The following is a 15,595-nucleotide window of genomic DNA, read 5'->3' on the forward strand; positions in this document are numbered from 1 at the left end:
AATCGCTTTGGGTTACAGTGTATTCTGGTTAGTATTTACTGATAAGTTAATGGGATCAAAGTCACGAGCTTTTGTTTTGGTGATCCGGGCACGGATTTGTGTTTTAAGTAAGACTTGTGTATTTAAAGGTTTGATCTTGGAGATTCAAAAATTGCGTGTGTGTGTTTGTATATGTTCTAAACACATTTTGTTTATGTGTAATCACTGCCCAGCTGGGTGTTTTGAGGTGGAAACCTTCAGCTCATTTAAAGGGAAAGATAGAAACAGCAGATGTAACTGAATGGATAATCTCGAATTTAAATCATTAAGTAATTAATGAGTCACTCAAACTTGTTGAAGGTAGAGAGGGCTGAGGAAGAGGGTTTCAAGGAGGTAATTGGTGGAAACTTTTTATTGAGGTTTTTTTTTCTTTCAGCATACTTATGGTATATTGGGGAAGCTTAGTAGAGTACTCAGGGTCTTTGCTGTTGATCTGATCTAAGTACATATCTGGCCTACAATTGACCAAGCTACACAGAGGTCTTTGCTTCTTGGTCTTGAATTTGAAAGTACAGTGGCAACTGACTTGGGATAAAGTTCATTTTCCTGGAGTAAATGTAGAAAGATGTGAGGTAAAAGAGTGATCAGGTTACAAGGAAGTGGTCTAAGATGACCTTAACAACAATCTGACACCAAGTGAGGAGGGAGGCAAAGCTAGGAGGCAAGGGATAAAAATGCAACAAAAATAGGAAATACTGGAACAATTCAGCAGGTGTGAAGAAGAGTCCAATCAGTTGAAATGTTAACAATTGCTCTCAGCATTTTCTGCTTTCATTTTGGATTCCCAGCATCCACAGGTGGTATTTTGCTTTTATGGAATAGCAAATGCATGTAGCTGTGAGAGCTGAAATGGAGACGTTTGTCCAGGGGAAATAAAGATCAGATAAGATGGGGATTGAATGACTGGTCATCCCAGTGATTTCACTGCCAAGGTTGAGGGAGGATGTCTTGTAAAGAAACTCGGGTGAAATTTGAGGATCAGCAGCTGATCAAGATTTTCAATGAGTCGCGAGAAGGTTTGAACTTGTGCTGAATTATCTGTTTTTGTGCTGCATACTTCTATAGAGTTTGTATTTGAGAAAGAATTTCCATTTCTGATCACAATTTAATGACTCCTCCCTGGCATGCAAGTATATACTGACACAGGGTGTGGGTCCAATGGAGCACACCTGTGATAATATCTATGAGTGAATAGCTACGTGACACTTATTTTGCTGCCTCCCTATTGTCAGTGGCTGTTCATGGAACCCTTATGAGAAAGGTACCATCGAATTGGTGCTTGCTGCAGAAGGAGGTGGACATCAGGGAATGTTTCTTTGTGTGGCAAGTTAACAGTCACGTTTCTGTTTTGTTTTTATATTTGGCATTTCAGTGCGTGCCTGGAAAGTTTTTTATGTCACCACCGTAACCTGACGCCCACAGACCAGGAACCATGTTCACTTTAATGGGGTGTCATGTTCGCTGAGAACCAAGGTGTTTCATTGCTTTGGGTGACTTTGGTTCATTATTTTCTTGACCATCTCTAATTAATTGTTTCATTATTGGTGGCCATGTTCTTACTTGGGCCCTAAGCTCTAGGGTTCCTTCCCTACAGCTCTTCCCTTTGTCTGCCTTGCTTTTGTCATTTTGGCCAGCTGACCTAATACTTCCTCATGCCTTTTATTCATCTCTGAATGATATCCCAAGGTGCTTTACAGGAACACATTATTACATTAAAGATGCCACGCAAATATAAGTTCAATTTTTAAAAACATTCTTTATGGGATGTGAGCATTGCTGGCTGGACCAGCATTTATTGTTCATCCCTAACTACCCAGAGGGTAGTTCTGTATGCTATAATCAATAGCACTTCTGGTTGCCATCCATTTTAACTCCCTCTTCCACTCCCTTGGTGAAGTATCCATCCTGGGCCTCTTCCAGTGTCACAATGATGCCACACGTAAACTGGAGGAAAAACACCTCGTATTCCGCCTCAGGAGCTTACAGCCCGATGGCCTCAACATAGAATTCAGGTTCAAGGACTCCCCAACCCCAGCCTCAGCCCATGTCCAACCCTCCCTCTCATCTCCACCTCCTTGACCTGACATAACTTTACTTTAGCGATGGAAAGGGATCGGTATATACCGCAGGGCAAGAGTTATAGCTGGGGGAAAGGCAATTATGAGGCGATGAGGCAAGATTTAGGATGCATAGGATGGAGAAGGAAACTGCAGGGGCTGGGCACAATTGAAATGTGGAGCTTGCTCAAGGAACAGCTACTGCGTGTCCTTGAGAAGTATGTACCTGTCAGGCAGGGAGGAAGTGGTCGAGCGAGGGAACCGTGGTTTACTAAAGAAGTTGAATCTCTTGTCAAGAGGAAGAAGGAGGCTTATGTAGAGATGAGGCGTGAAGGCTCAGTTAGGGTGTTTGAGTGTTACAAGTTAGCCAGGAAGGACCTAAAGAGAGAGCTAAGAAGAGGCAGGAGGGGACATGAGAAGTCTTTAGCAGGTAGGATCAAGGAAAACCCTAAAGCTTTCTATAGGTATGTCAGGAATAAAAGAATGACTAGAGTAAGATTGGGGCCGGTCAAGGACAGTAGTGGGAAGTTGTGCGTGGAGTCCGAAGAGATAGGAGAGGTGCTAAATGAATATTTTTCGTCAGTATTCACACAGGAAAAAGACAATGTAGTCGAGGAGAATACTGAGATACAGTCTATTAGAGTAGACGGGATTGAGGTTCATAAGGAGGAGGTGTTAGCAATTCTGGAAGGGGTGAAAATAGATAAGTCCCCTGGGCCGGATGGGATTTATCCTAGGATTCTCTGGGAAGCTAGAGAGGAGATTGCAGAGCCTTTGGCTTTGATCTTTGTCGTCATTGTCTTCAGGAATAGTGCCAGAAGACTGGAGACTAGCAAATGTTGTCCCCTTGTTCAAGAAGGGGAGTAGAGACAACCCTGGTAATTATAGACCAGTGAGCCTTACTTCGGTTGTGGGTAAAGTGTTGGAAAGGATTATAAGAGATAGGATTTATAATCATCTAGAAAGGAATAATTTGATTAAGGATAGTCAACACGGTTTTGTGAAGGGTAGGTCGTGCCTCACAAACCTTATTGAGTTCTTCGAGAAGGTGACCAAACAGGTGGATGAGGGTAAAGCGGTTGATGTGGTGTATATGGATTTCAGTAAAGCGTTTGCTAAGGTTCTCCATGGTAGGCTATTGCAGAAAATACGGAGGCATGGGATTGAGGGTGATTTAGTAGTTTGGATCAGAAATTGGCTAGCTGTAAGAAGACAGAGGGTGGTGGTTGATGGGAAATGTTCATCATGGAGTTCAGTTACTAGTGGTGTACCTCAAGGATCTGTTTTGGGGCCACTGCTGTTTGTCATTTTTATAAATGACCTGGATGAGGGCGTAGAAGGATGGGTTAGTAAATTTGCGGATGACACCAAAGTCGGTGGAGTTGTGGATAGTGCGGAAGGATGTTGCAGGTTACAGAGGGACATAGATAAGCTGCAGAGCTGGGCTAAGAGGTGGCAAATGGAGTTTAATGCGGAAAAGTGTGAGGTGATTCACTTTGGAAGGAGTAACAGGAATACAGAGTACTGGGCTAATGGTAAGATTCTTGGTAGTGTGGATGAGCAGAAAGATCTCGGTGTCCATGTGCATAGATCACTGAAAGTTGCCACCCAGGTTGATAGCGTTGTTAAGAAGGCGTACAGTATGTTAGGTTTTATTGGTAGAGGGATTGAGTTTCGGAGCCATGAGGTCATGTTGCAGCTGTACAAAACTCTGGTGCGGCCGCACTTGGAGTATTGCGTACAGTTCTGGTCACCGCATTATAGGAAGGATGTGGAAGCATTGGAAAGGGTGCAGAGGAGATTTACCAGGATGTTGCCTGATATGGAGGGAAGGTCTTATGAGGAAAGGCTGAGGGTCTTGAGGCTGTTTTGGTTAGAGAGAAGAAGGTTAAGAGGTGACTTGATAGAGACCTACAAGATGATCAGAGGATTAGATAGGGTGGACAGTGGGAGCCTTTTTCCTCGGATGGTGATGGCTAGCACGAGGGGACATAGCTTTAAATTGAGGGGTGATAGATATAGGACAGATGTCAGAGGTAGGTTCTTTACTCAGAGAGTAGTAAGGGCGTGGAATGCCCTGCCTGCAAAAATAGTAGACTCGCCCACTTTAAGGGCATTTAAATGGTCATTGGATAAACATATGGATGATAATGGAATAGTTTAGGTTAGATGGGCTTCAGATTGGTTTCACAGGTCGGCGCAACATCGAGGGCCGAAGGGCCTGTACTGCGCTGTAATGTTCTATGTTCTATGTTAACCTATCCATCTTCTTTCTCTCCTATCCGTCCTACCCTTCCCATGACCTGTCTCCACAAACCATATCTGCATCCACCTGTCACCATCCCACCTACCTTTACGCAGCCCCACCCACCCTGTATTTATTTCTGAGTTCACAACCGCAGAGTTGTGATGAAGGGCGTAAATCCGAAACGTCGACTTTCCTGCTCCTCCGCAGCCTGACCTGCTGTGTTCCTCCTGCTCCATACTGTATCGACTCTGACTCCAGCATCTGCAGTTCTTGCTATCTCCAGTTAAGAGGCAGCAACATTGCTCTGGGTCTGGAGTCACGTCTCGGCCAGGCTCGGTAAGGATGGCAGATTTCATCCCCTAAAGGGGATTAGTGAACCAGATGGGTTTTTCCAATAATTGGCAATGGGTTCATGGTCATCATTAGACCCTTAATTCCAGATAGTTATTGAATTCAAATTCCATCATCTGCTGTGGTGGAATTCAGACCCAGGTCCCCAGAACATTACTTGGGTGTCTGGATTAATAGTCCAGCAATAATACCACTAGGCCATTGTCTTCCCTGGGAAATATTGGCATGGGGTTTTGAATTACTAGTCTGTTCGTTGACATTACCATTACACCATCATCTCCTCTTCAATATAATGCAGCATGACTCAGTTTTCACTATCACCATCTTGCCATTAGAACTGGATTTTCCTGATTATAACTGTTTAACACTTGAGGGGAAGATCAAAGTTTGGGCCCGTAGGGGAATCAGAACACCCAGATTTACTCAGTCTGTCATTAGAATATGGAACTTGTTGCCATAAGATATAGTGAGGTGATCAGTGTAAATTTCAGTGACAACTTAATTAACTCGTGGGAGAAAGGAGTAGGGAGAATATTCTGGTAGAGTTACATGAAGGTTCATGTGGAGCATAAACACGAGCAGGGTCAGTGTGGTTGAATGATGTTGTTCTGTGCTGTATGTACTATGTACAAGGCCAACATTTACTGTTCAGCCTAGTTGTCCTTGGGTGGTAATCGGTCTCCTTGACTACTACAGTTGTTTGTAGAAATTAGTTGCAATCAAATGACTTGTGAGGCGACTTTGAAGATCAGTTAAGAGTCAAGCACGTTGGTTTGTGACTGGATCACGTATGTGCCCAGACTAGATAAGAGGAAGATTCCTTTTCTCCTATAGAAGCAGAGACTGTCTCCCAAAACTTGAATTTTCTTTGTTTATTTATTCCCGTATGCATTCAATCTGCTATTCTTTGTGTAAAGTAGATTGACCTTCAAGTTAGCAGTGCTGGAACCCTGCTGGGCATTCTTAAGAGGAAATCAGGAGGGCAAAAATGGGATAGTAGGAACTGCAGATGCTGGAGAATCTGAGATAACAAGGTGTGGAGCTGGATGAACACAGCATCAGAGGAGCAGGAAGGCTGACATTTCGAGCCTACACCCTTCTTCAGAAATAGGGAAGGGGTAGGGGGTTCTGAAATAAATAGGGAAAGAGGGGGAGGTGGATAGAAGATGGATAGAGGAGAGGATAGGTGGAGAGGAGACCCAGGTCAAAGAGGCGGGGATGGAGCCAGTAAAGGTGAGTGTAGGTGGGGAGTTAGGGAGGAGATAGGTCAGTCCAGGGAGGATGGACAGGTCAAGGGGGCGGGATGAGGTTAGTAGGTAGGAGATGGGGTTGGGGCTTGAGGTGGGAGGAAGAACAGGTTAGGGAGGTGGGGACGAGCTGGGCTGGTTTTGGGATGCGGTAGGGGGAGGGGAGATTTTGAAGCTTGTGAAATCCACATTGATACCATTGGGCTGCAGGGTTCCCAAGCGGAATATAAGTTGCTGTTCCTGCAACCTTCGGGTGGCATCTATGTGGTACTGCAAGAGTCCCAGGATGGGCATGTCATCTGAGGAGTGGGAGTGGGAGTTGAAATGGTTTGCGACTGGGAGGTGCAGTTGTTTAGTGCGAACTGAGCGTAGGTGTTCTGCAAAGCGGTCCCCAAGCCTCTGCTTGGTTTCCCCGATGTAGAGGAGGCCACAACGGGAACAGCGGATGCAGTATACCACATTAGCAGATGTGCAGGTGAACATCTGCTTGATGTGGAAAGTCTTCTTGGGGCCTGGGATGGGGGTGAGGGGGGAGGTGTAGGGGCAGGTGTAGCACTTCCTGCAGTTGCAGGGAAAAGTGCCGGGTGTGGTGGGACTGGAGGGGAGTATGGAGCAGACAAGGGAGTCACGGAGAGAGTGGTCCCTCCTGAAAGCAGATAAGGGTGGGGAGGGAAAAATGTCTGGTGGGGTCGGATTGCAGATGGCGGAAGTGTCGGAGGATGATCGTTGGATCCGGAGGTTGGTGGGGTGGTATGTGAGGATGAGGGGGATTCTGTCTTGGTTGTTATTGCGGGGAGGGGGTGTGAGGGATGAGTTGCGGGAAATGCGGGAGACATGGTCGAGGGCGTTCTCGACCACTGAGTCGGGGGGATATTGCGGTCCTTGAAAAACGAGGACATCTGAGATGTATGGGAGTGGAATGCCTCATCCTGGGAGCAGATGTGGCGGAGGCGAAGGAATTGGGAATAAGGGATGGCATTTTTGCAGGAAGGTGGGTGGGATGAGGTGTATTCTAGGTAGCTGTGGGAGTCGGTGGGCTTGAAATGGATATCGGTTTCTAGGTGGTTGCCAGAGATGGAGGCAGTGGTCCAGGAAGGAGAGACAGGTCTTAGAGATGGTCCAGGTGAACTTAAGGTTGGGGTGGAGGGTGTTGGTGAAGTGGATGAACTGTTCGAGCTTCTCGTGGGAGTACGAGGCGGTGCCAATACAGTCATCAATGTAACAGAGGAAGAGGTGAGGTTTAGGGCCGGTGTAGGTGCGGAAGAGGGATTGTTCCACGTAACCTACAAAGAGGCCGGTAGATAGGGTTTCGATTTAACATCTCCTGCAAAAGGGTAGTTCTATTCTAACACAGTATTTATTCTCTTTGATCCGGAATCCTAAGAGTTATGCCATCATAATTTCTGCATTACAATCATGACGAAATTTAACACTTGTTTTTGGCTGTAGATCACTTTGAGCTGCTTTTGCAAGGCTCTGTATAAATGTACGTTCTTTGTTTTTTTTTTAAAAGATTTTGTAATTCCCAGTATGGTGGGGCCTGTTAGAACAATATTTACTTTTCCATGGGCACGTCAGTCAATGAATGGTTCAGTAAGGAGCAGCAGAGTTTTTTGAATGCTGCAGCTAATGAATGGAGTGATGTGCTAAGGGAATCTATTGATTGTTTACCTTGTCAGGTTTGTGGTGAACTGTTGAGGCTGTGCTGAACTAACTGTTGTGGGATGACACACCTGACCTACATTAAAGCTCCAAATCCCTGCAAGACAAACAACAGTCCTTTTGATGTTTACTGTGTAAACGATTGTTTAGAATATCAGGTTTCTCTTTGCTGTAGATTAATAGGACCTGAACCATAAGACGAGGGACCTGTTCATGAAATATTGCCTTGTTGAGCTTCCAGTACGTAACATGGGTGCTTGAAGCTTTTGCATTTTGACTTCTCAGCTGCGAGGAAAAGTATCCATTAGATTCTCAGCCAAGTTGAGTATCCTGGGTTAAAACCACTATCAGAGGTCTATGATCGTTTCGTTTCACCATAGCTCATGCTGCATCATTTTTCCTGGCTTGCCATAACCCTGATCCATATGAACTAAATCTGGAATAAAATTCATTGAATGCGTATGTTTTGCTTTCATCTGGCTACCTTTGGTGCCTCAGCTTTCCATTATAAATTACTATGGCCATCTCCAAAATGAAAATTGCCAATATTAAGTTTTTGCTGTCCAACCAGTGATGATGCTTGCCACCTCAACTTTGTTTCTGAGCTTCTCCAAAGAAGTGCTTGTAATTACAGCAATTTCTTGGTATTACAGGCTGTGAATATTGCTGAAGCTTCTTTTTTTGTCTTGTGCTTTTCAGAACAAATGCAAGAATGCAAAATTTCAAATGCTTGCAACAACTTATGACGCAAGAGAAAAGAGGGATGATTGACAAGGTGACTTAGCTGAGGCATTGCCTTGGGGAAAGCCACTGGGGACTATAAACTTACCTCTGAGTAATTCAAAAAGGCACAAAGCCTGAATGTTTTTTGTTTTAAAGGATGGGTCCTTACACATAAATGTACCTTGTTTCTAGTAAGGTTAAATGACTTAGAATTCTAATGAGCTATATATTTTGCTTCCCAAGATGCAAGTTTTGGCGAACTAAAAAATGTTTTTTAAAAAAATATGCATTTGTGCAGCTATGAAACAAAAGAATATGTCTGTATATTATGAGGTGATTTATTCTCAGTGTCTTGAGCCTATCAGATGAAGACTATACTTAAACTTCATTCACTGTCAGAAATGATTGATTTATACAGTATTTCAGAGCTTGCATAGCATGTTGTGTAAATCAATCCTTCTGAAAGAGTTGTTGCTGGAATTTGCACAAAGCTCCACCCAACCTCATGATTCATGTAGTCTTATGGGGAATGGTGGAACAATGCCATAACTTAGGAATGTAGCTTGTACCTAGTTGCTTTCATGCAATAAACTATATCTTTAAGACAGCCTCTTGTTCAGACAGGAATACTAGGCTAGGATATAGATCAATAGGAGATAAGTGGCTGACATTTAAGGGGATATTTCAGAGTACTCAGAATAAGTATATTCCTACCATTAAGTAAAATTCAAAGGGAAAGACCCAACATCTGTGGTTATCTAAAGAGGTTAAGAAAATAATATAATTGTGCATTGGTGAATGGAAGGTCAGATGATTGATCAAATTATAAAGAATAACAATGATTAAAAGGACGGAGAATTTAAGACAATGAGGAGAAGCTTGCTAGAAATGTAAAAAAAGAGATATCTGAAAGGTAGGTGGAAGCGAGCTAGCTGTTCCTGGAATGGTACCCCGAAGCATACCCTTAACTTTTAGGAGTTCAAGTGCTGGGGTGGGTCTCAAGTCCATAATTCCTTGCTTTAGAGGTGAGAGCGTGATCGACGGAGCCAAGCTGCCATGACGGTGTTTTTGTGAAACTGATTTTGATTCCACTTTGGGCAATACATTTTACCATAGAATTTGCAAGGCAGGAAAATCCATGGTCCATTTATTTCACCTTCTGCCAGCCTCGTGGTTGCATCGTACAAAGATATGCTGTTCAGTGATCACCAAGCCTGAGAAATTATGTAATGTATGCACTTAAGCTAAAGTACTTGCTGAGAGCATGGTCTTCAGCTGGATACATATCCCAGGCTTTGAGATCTCTCTTTCCCCACCTGCACACCAACTCACCACCTAGACCAGGTCTAAATTTACCATTGATTGCTGCTCTGGATTTAGTAACTAATTGCACACTATAAATTGAAACCTTTGGATGTGCATGGTTTACCAACTTCACTAAATGTTGGAGGAATGAATTCAACAACGGTGTGTGTGTGTGTGGTCCTTGAACTATATGTGAAATATGACGCACTTTTTTTTTTGTTTTCATGTTGAAGGGAACAGTTAAATGGTATTTACTGTTACCGGCCAATCACTTACTGTTTACCTACGTGAATTATTGGAGGTCATACCACTATGATTTGTTTATATCCAGTGATTTCAGTACCAGAGGAGTCCAGTAAAACACATTATTGACGCTTTTTTAAAAAGAGAAAGGACTTCCATTTATACAGTGCTCCAAAGCACATTATTGTGTACTTTAAGATATGAGTGTTGTTGGCAAGGCCCTATCATCTTAAACTACTTTATCAATGTAGATTGATATATAGATGACTTGGAGCTGGGGACCACGTGTAGGGTGTCAAAGTTTGCAGATGACACTAAGATGAGTGGCAAAGCAAAGTGTGCAGAGGACTGTGAAACTTTGCAGAAGAACATAGATACATTGCGTGAGTGGGCAAAGGTCTGGCAGATGGAATACAATGTAAATAAACGTGAAGTCATACATCTTGGTAGGAGTAATAGTAAAAAGGATTATTACTTGAATGGTAAAAAGTTGCAGCATGCTGCTATGCAGAGGGACCTGGGTGTCCTTGTGCATGAATCACAGAAGGTAGGTCTGCAGGTACAACAAGTAATTAGGAAGGCAAATGGAATTTTGTCCTTCATTGCTAAAGGGATTGAAATAAAAAGCAGAGAGGTTATGTTGCAGCTGTACAAGGTGCTGGTGAGGCCACACCTGGAGTACTGTGTGCAATTTTGGTCTCCTTACTTGAGAAAGGATGTACTGGCACTGGAGGGGGTGCAAAGGAGGTTCACCTAGGTTGATTCCGGAGTTGAGGGGGTTGGCTTATGAGGAGAGACTGAGTAGATTGGGATTGTATTCATTGGAATTCAGAAGATTGAGGGGGTATCTTATAGAAACATATAAAATTATGAAGGGAATAGATAAGATAGAAGTAGAGAGGATGTTTCCACTGGCAGGTGAAGCTAGGACAAGAGGGCATAGCCTCAAGATTAGAGGGAGCAGATTTAGGACTGAACTGAGAAGGAATCTCTTCACCCAGAGGGTTGTTAATCTGTGGAATTCCTTGCCCAGTGAAGTAGTTGACGCTACTTCAGTAAACGTGTTTTAAAAAAGAGGTAGATTTTTTTTGAACAATAAAGGAATTAAGGGATACGGTGAGAACGCGGGTAAGTGGATCTGAGTCCACGAAAGGATCAGCCATGATCTTATTGAATGGCGGAACAGGCTCGAAGGGCCAGACGGCCTACTCCTGCTCCTAGTTCTTGTGTTCAATGACCTCCCTCAATCATAAGGTCAAGTGGGGATGTTCACTGATGACTGCACAATGTTCAGCACCATTTCAGACTCCTCTGATACAGAAACAATCCGTGTTCAAATGCAACAAGATCTGGACAATATCCAGGCTTGGGCTGACGAGTGGCAAGTAACATTTGCGCCACACAAATGACCATCACCAATCGGAGACAATCTAACCACCACCCCTTGACATTCAATAGTGTTACTATCACTGAATCCCCTACTGTCAATGTCCTGGCGGTTATCATTTGACCAGAAACTCAACTGCACTCACCAGAAAACATAGTGGCTACAAGAGCTGGTCAGAGGCTAGGAATACTGTGGTGAGTAACTCCCCAAAGCCAGTCCACTGTCTACAAGGCACAAGCCAGGAGTGTGATGGAATACTCCCCACTTGCCTGGATGGATGCAGCTCCAACAACACTCAAGAAGCTGGACACCATCTGGGTCAAAGCAGCCCGCTTGATTGGCACTACAGTACAAGCATCCCCTCCCTCCACCACTGATGCGCAGTAGCAGCAATGTGTATCATTCACAAATGCACTGCAGAAATTCACCAAAGATCCTTGGCACCTTACGAACCCACGACCGCTCCCATTTAGAAGGGAAAGGACAGCAGATGCATGGGAGCACCACCCCTCCAAGTTTATACTTCAAATTATTTTCAGTGTTGTTAATTTTGCATCAGCAAACTTGACAATTCATTAGCAAGGGTAAGATTTCACAAATAGCAAATGAATCTAGCTTGGTGGTCGTGTTGTTTGCTGAATGTTCATTCGGGCACTGGGGCATCTGTGAATTTTGGCATGGGATTTTTTTTTTATTTGCATGAATGGATGGTGCTTTGGTTTAAGATAGTTCCTCCAAGAGTGCAGCAGTTCCTCAATATTATCTTAACCTCCAGTGTCTGGAGTGAGGCTTAAACTCACTTTATGCAGTTTGAAAGTAATCTGAAGGCAGATAAAAGCTGATTACACTTGGCATTGACGCAATTTACAAATGCTATTTTTATCCCGTGATAACTGTGTGCTGGAAGGAATCCTAATTTGCTTCTCAGTTGGAGCCGGTGTAGAGATTTTTTTTAAAGTTTGATATAGAATGTACCCAGGAACAAACGATTCATCCTCGTTTGTCCATGCAGGTGTTTGTGCCTCATCCCAGCAGTGTACCTTTTTCTGTCTGTTCTTTTCTTGCTCATTTGTTTCTCTAACTTTCCCTTAATTGTATCAATGCAATTCACCATAACTTTTTTTTTGTGTGGTGGTGCATTCCACTTTGCAGCAGCCATTCTCTGGATAAAGAGGTCTCTCTTGTACTCAGTATTGAATTCATTAGTGGCCATGTTCACAGACACAGATGCACACAGACATGTGCTTGCACACCGCGCCCCCGCCCCAACACACACACACACACACACACACCCCCACGCCCCCCCCCCCCCCGCAGCTTCTCTGCTTTACTGCCTTAGAAAGACAAACATGAGTAAAATCTTAAATGTATCTATGCTGCATTACAATATAGCATGTTCTCTTTCTACCAAGATCGCTTTTTGTTTGTTTATTTGGGATGGGGTGAGGTGAGGAATGAAAGGTGGAAAATTAATTTATAGCATGCTCTCAGTTACTCCATTCCTACCTCATTTATAAATTTGGTTTCCTGCCCTGTCTTTTCCTGGAGTTGCCACTTAGGTATGAATGAATTGGCTAACTCCAGTTGATTCTGTGTCAGGGAGAGGTTCTTGTTGTGTTTACGAGGGCTGGCTTCCTTCTTCCTTGACGCACTGTTATTTTCTCCTTTTTCTATGAACTTTTGAGGTGGGACCATTGGAAAACATGGAGAAGGTCATGTTAGCAATGTCTACCTAAGAAAAAAAGGAAAATTTTGTCCCTAAGCTGTATCCTCTTATTGCTTAATATGTGAAAAGTGCTGTTTCGACTTCAATAAGATCAGTTATTGTGCAGATAAGAACGGCAACCCTTCTTTGCACACACGTAACAATGAGATGAATGTTGGCTGAAATCCCATAAGATCTTTCATGTTGTCTTGCTTCTCTTGGAACAGGCAAGTCAAACCTGAACATCTCGCCTGCAGAGCAACAATGTTACATTGCAGTGACAGCCTGGATAATACACTTGAATCATGGAATGTGATTTTAACCCACAGCTTTCTGACTCTTGGGTAACTGTCCAGTCACTGAAACAAACTGATGCTGGCAGGACTGTCAAATTGGACCACGCTGGGATAGGTTACACTTACATTGTCTTCAAATGTTGGCCTGTTTCAATCTCCAAATTATAATTTTGGAATCTGAATCCTTCCAGGTGTCTAATATCTTGTATCAATACGTATATCAAACCATTGTTAATAATGTCCGGGAGCGTCGAATGATGCCAGGCCTATAAAGGGTTAAATTATTAGAGGTCACATAAACTTGGCTTCTACATCCCTGAGTGTAGTAGATTGAAGCGTGATCAGATTTTAATAAGATTCAAAAAATTAGATATTATGAAATAATTCCTCTGGAAAATCAAGAACACAAAATATAATTTAAAATTTTGAGTTGAGTCATTTAGATGTGAAATCTGGAAGCCTTTTGAAGCTCCTCCAAAAGATTCTGCATACTGGAGAGTTGATTGAAGACATTCAAAACGTGATAGTGTTTATTGGTACTGAGGAATATCAACCAAGTGTGACTAAACGGAGTAAAGATACATGGTTTTATTGAATGGTAAAATAGGCTTGGGGGTGAATGATGTACTCCTGTTCTGATATGTGAAATGCTTTGAAGCTTTTTGACATCTTACACTTAAAACATTGAGTCAATAAAACTAAAAGGTTAAAGAAATGTATCTAATGTTATTTCATATCTGTCAGCTGGATATGAGTGATCAGCAAACTCATTAACCCCAAAGGATAACCATTTGCTTTGTGCTGAATTTGCTGTGTTCAGTGTTCTGTTGCAGAGGTGTCATAGCAATCAGGTCTTCATTTGTAGCTGGTGACCTAGAGATAGGCCCAGTATATCATTATGAAATTAATTGAGTATTTGGCCTGGGGCCCAGTTTCCGGAGGGTGAAAAGTTTTTAATGGGTAGAGAGTCAACTACACTTCTGTTTGCCTAACTCTCTGCATGGATTGAAACCAGACCTTGATTCGGACTCTACATGACGACAAGGTTTTGGTGTTTGAGTTGTTTTCCAGCGTCCTGATTTTTTTTTCTTTTTTTTTTGCTTTGTAGTCTTTTGTTCTCTGTCTGCATCACACAAACCAGCCTTCCATCCATCAACTTTGCCTATACTTTCCCAAGATGGGAAAATAGCCAACGTAATCAAAGACCCCTCCGACCCTGGATATGCTCTCTCTTCTACCCGTTGGGCAGACGGTACAAAAATTTGAAAACCCATACAGATTCAATAACAGCTTCTTCCCCACCGTTATCAGACTTTGAATAGGCCTTTCATCTATTAAAATTGATCTTTCACTGTACCTTCTCTCATTGTAACACTGTTTTGCATTCTGTTCTATTACCTGATGTACTTGCATAAGATATGATTTGCCTGGATAGTGCACACAACAACACTTTTCACTGTATCTCCGTACATGTGACTATAATAAGTCACATCAAATCAAAATTTGACCTCTCTAAAAGCTGCTAGTTCTAAACACGGAAACAATTCTACGAGAACTAGGCGACAGCAACGACTTGCGTTAACATAGCAGTTAACCTGGGAAAACCTCGAGTTACTTCACGGGGGCATCTCAGACAGCAGTTGAAACTGAGGCACATTTTAGTGAGGTAGGCGGTGATGGGCGCGTGAAGGTTGGAGAGGTATTGAAAGGAAATGCACACACCATTGATCTTGGTCTCCTTCAGAATCCAGGCATGCATATTGCCCAAATCCTTGGATGTAAGCATGACAAATCTTGTTTCTTTTCTCTCTATTCCCAAAGTGAGAACTGAAAATGTTTATCTCGGCCCTGAGTAAAGTCTTCACAGTCCAGGCAATGAAGGCAAATTTCTCCTGAGCTATTTTGTTAAGTTAACATGATTGAGATGATATAGCACAATGGATGCTATTTGGTGGCTCATCACGTCTGTTCCAGCTCTTTCAAAGGGCAGTACATTTTGAGTTCTATTCATCATCTGTTTTTCTTTTTCCCCATATCCATGCAATATGTTCCCCCTCTACTCAAACTTCCATTTTGACTCTTGAACCTATGTTATTATTGGACAAATTCCGAACACACATTAACAACATGTTGTGTAAAAATGTTTTTCTGCTACTGGAAACCATTTCTCTTTATTTACGGTATCTAAACACTTGTGTCAAATCTCCCTTTACCTTCTTCAAAGGCAAGCAACCCCAGTTTCTCCAGCCTTCCCATGTAACTGTAATTCTTCATCTGTGAAACCATTCTTATAAATCTCTTCTTTACACCATTCCTAAAGTGTTCCCAGAAT

General features: G+C 42.9%; 1 protein-coding gene across 4 annotated transcripts in view; it reads left to right on the top strand.

Moving 5' to 3' along the window:
* tpra1 (transmembrane protein, adipocyte asscociated 1) overlaps positions 1-15,595 on the top strand; it is a 65,178-nt gene that overhangs the window by 1,248 nt on the left and 48,335 nt on the right. The window lies entirely within an intron of this gene.

This window comes from Rhincodon typus, chromosome 16, assembly GCF_021869965.1.
Source record: "Rhincodon typus isolate 14 chromosome 16, sRhiTyp1.1, whole genome shotgun sequence".
NCBI lineage: Eukaryota > Metazoa > Chordata > Chondrichthyes > Orectolobiformes > Rhincodontidae > Rhincodon > Rhincodon typus.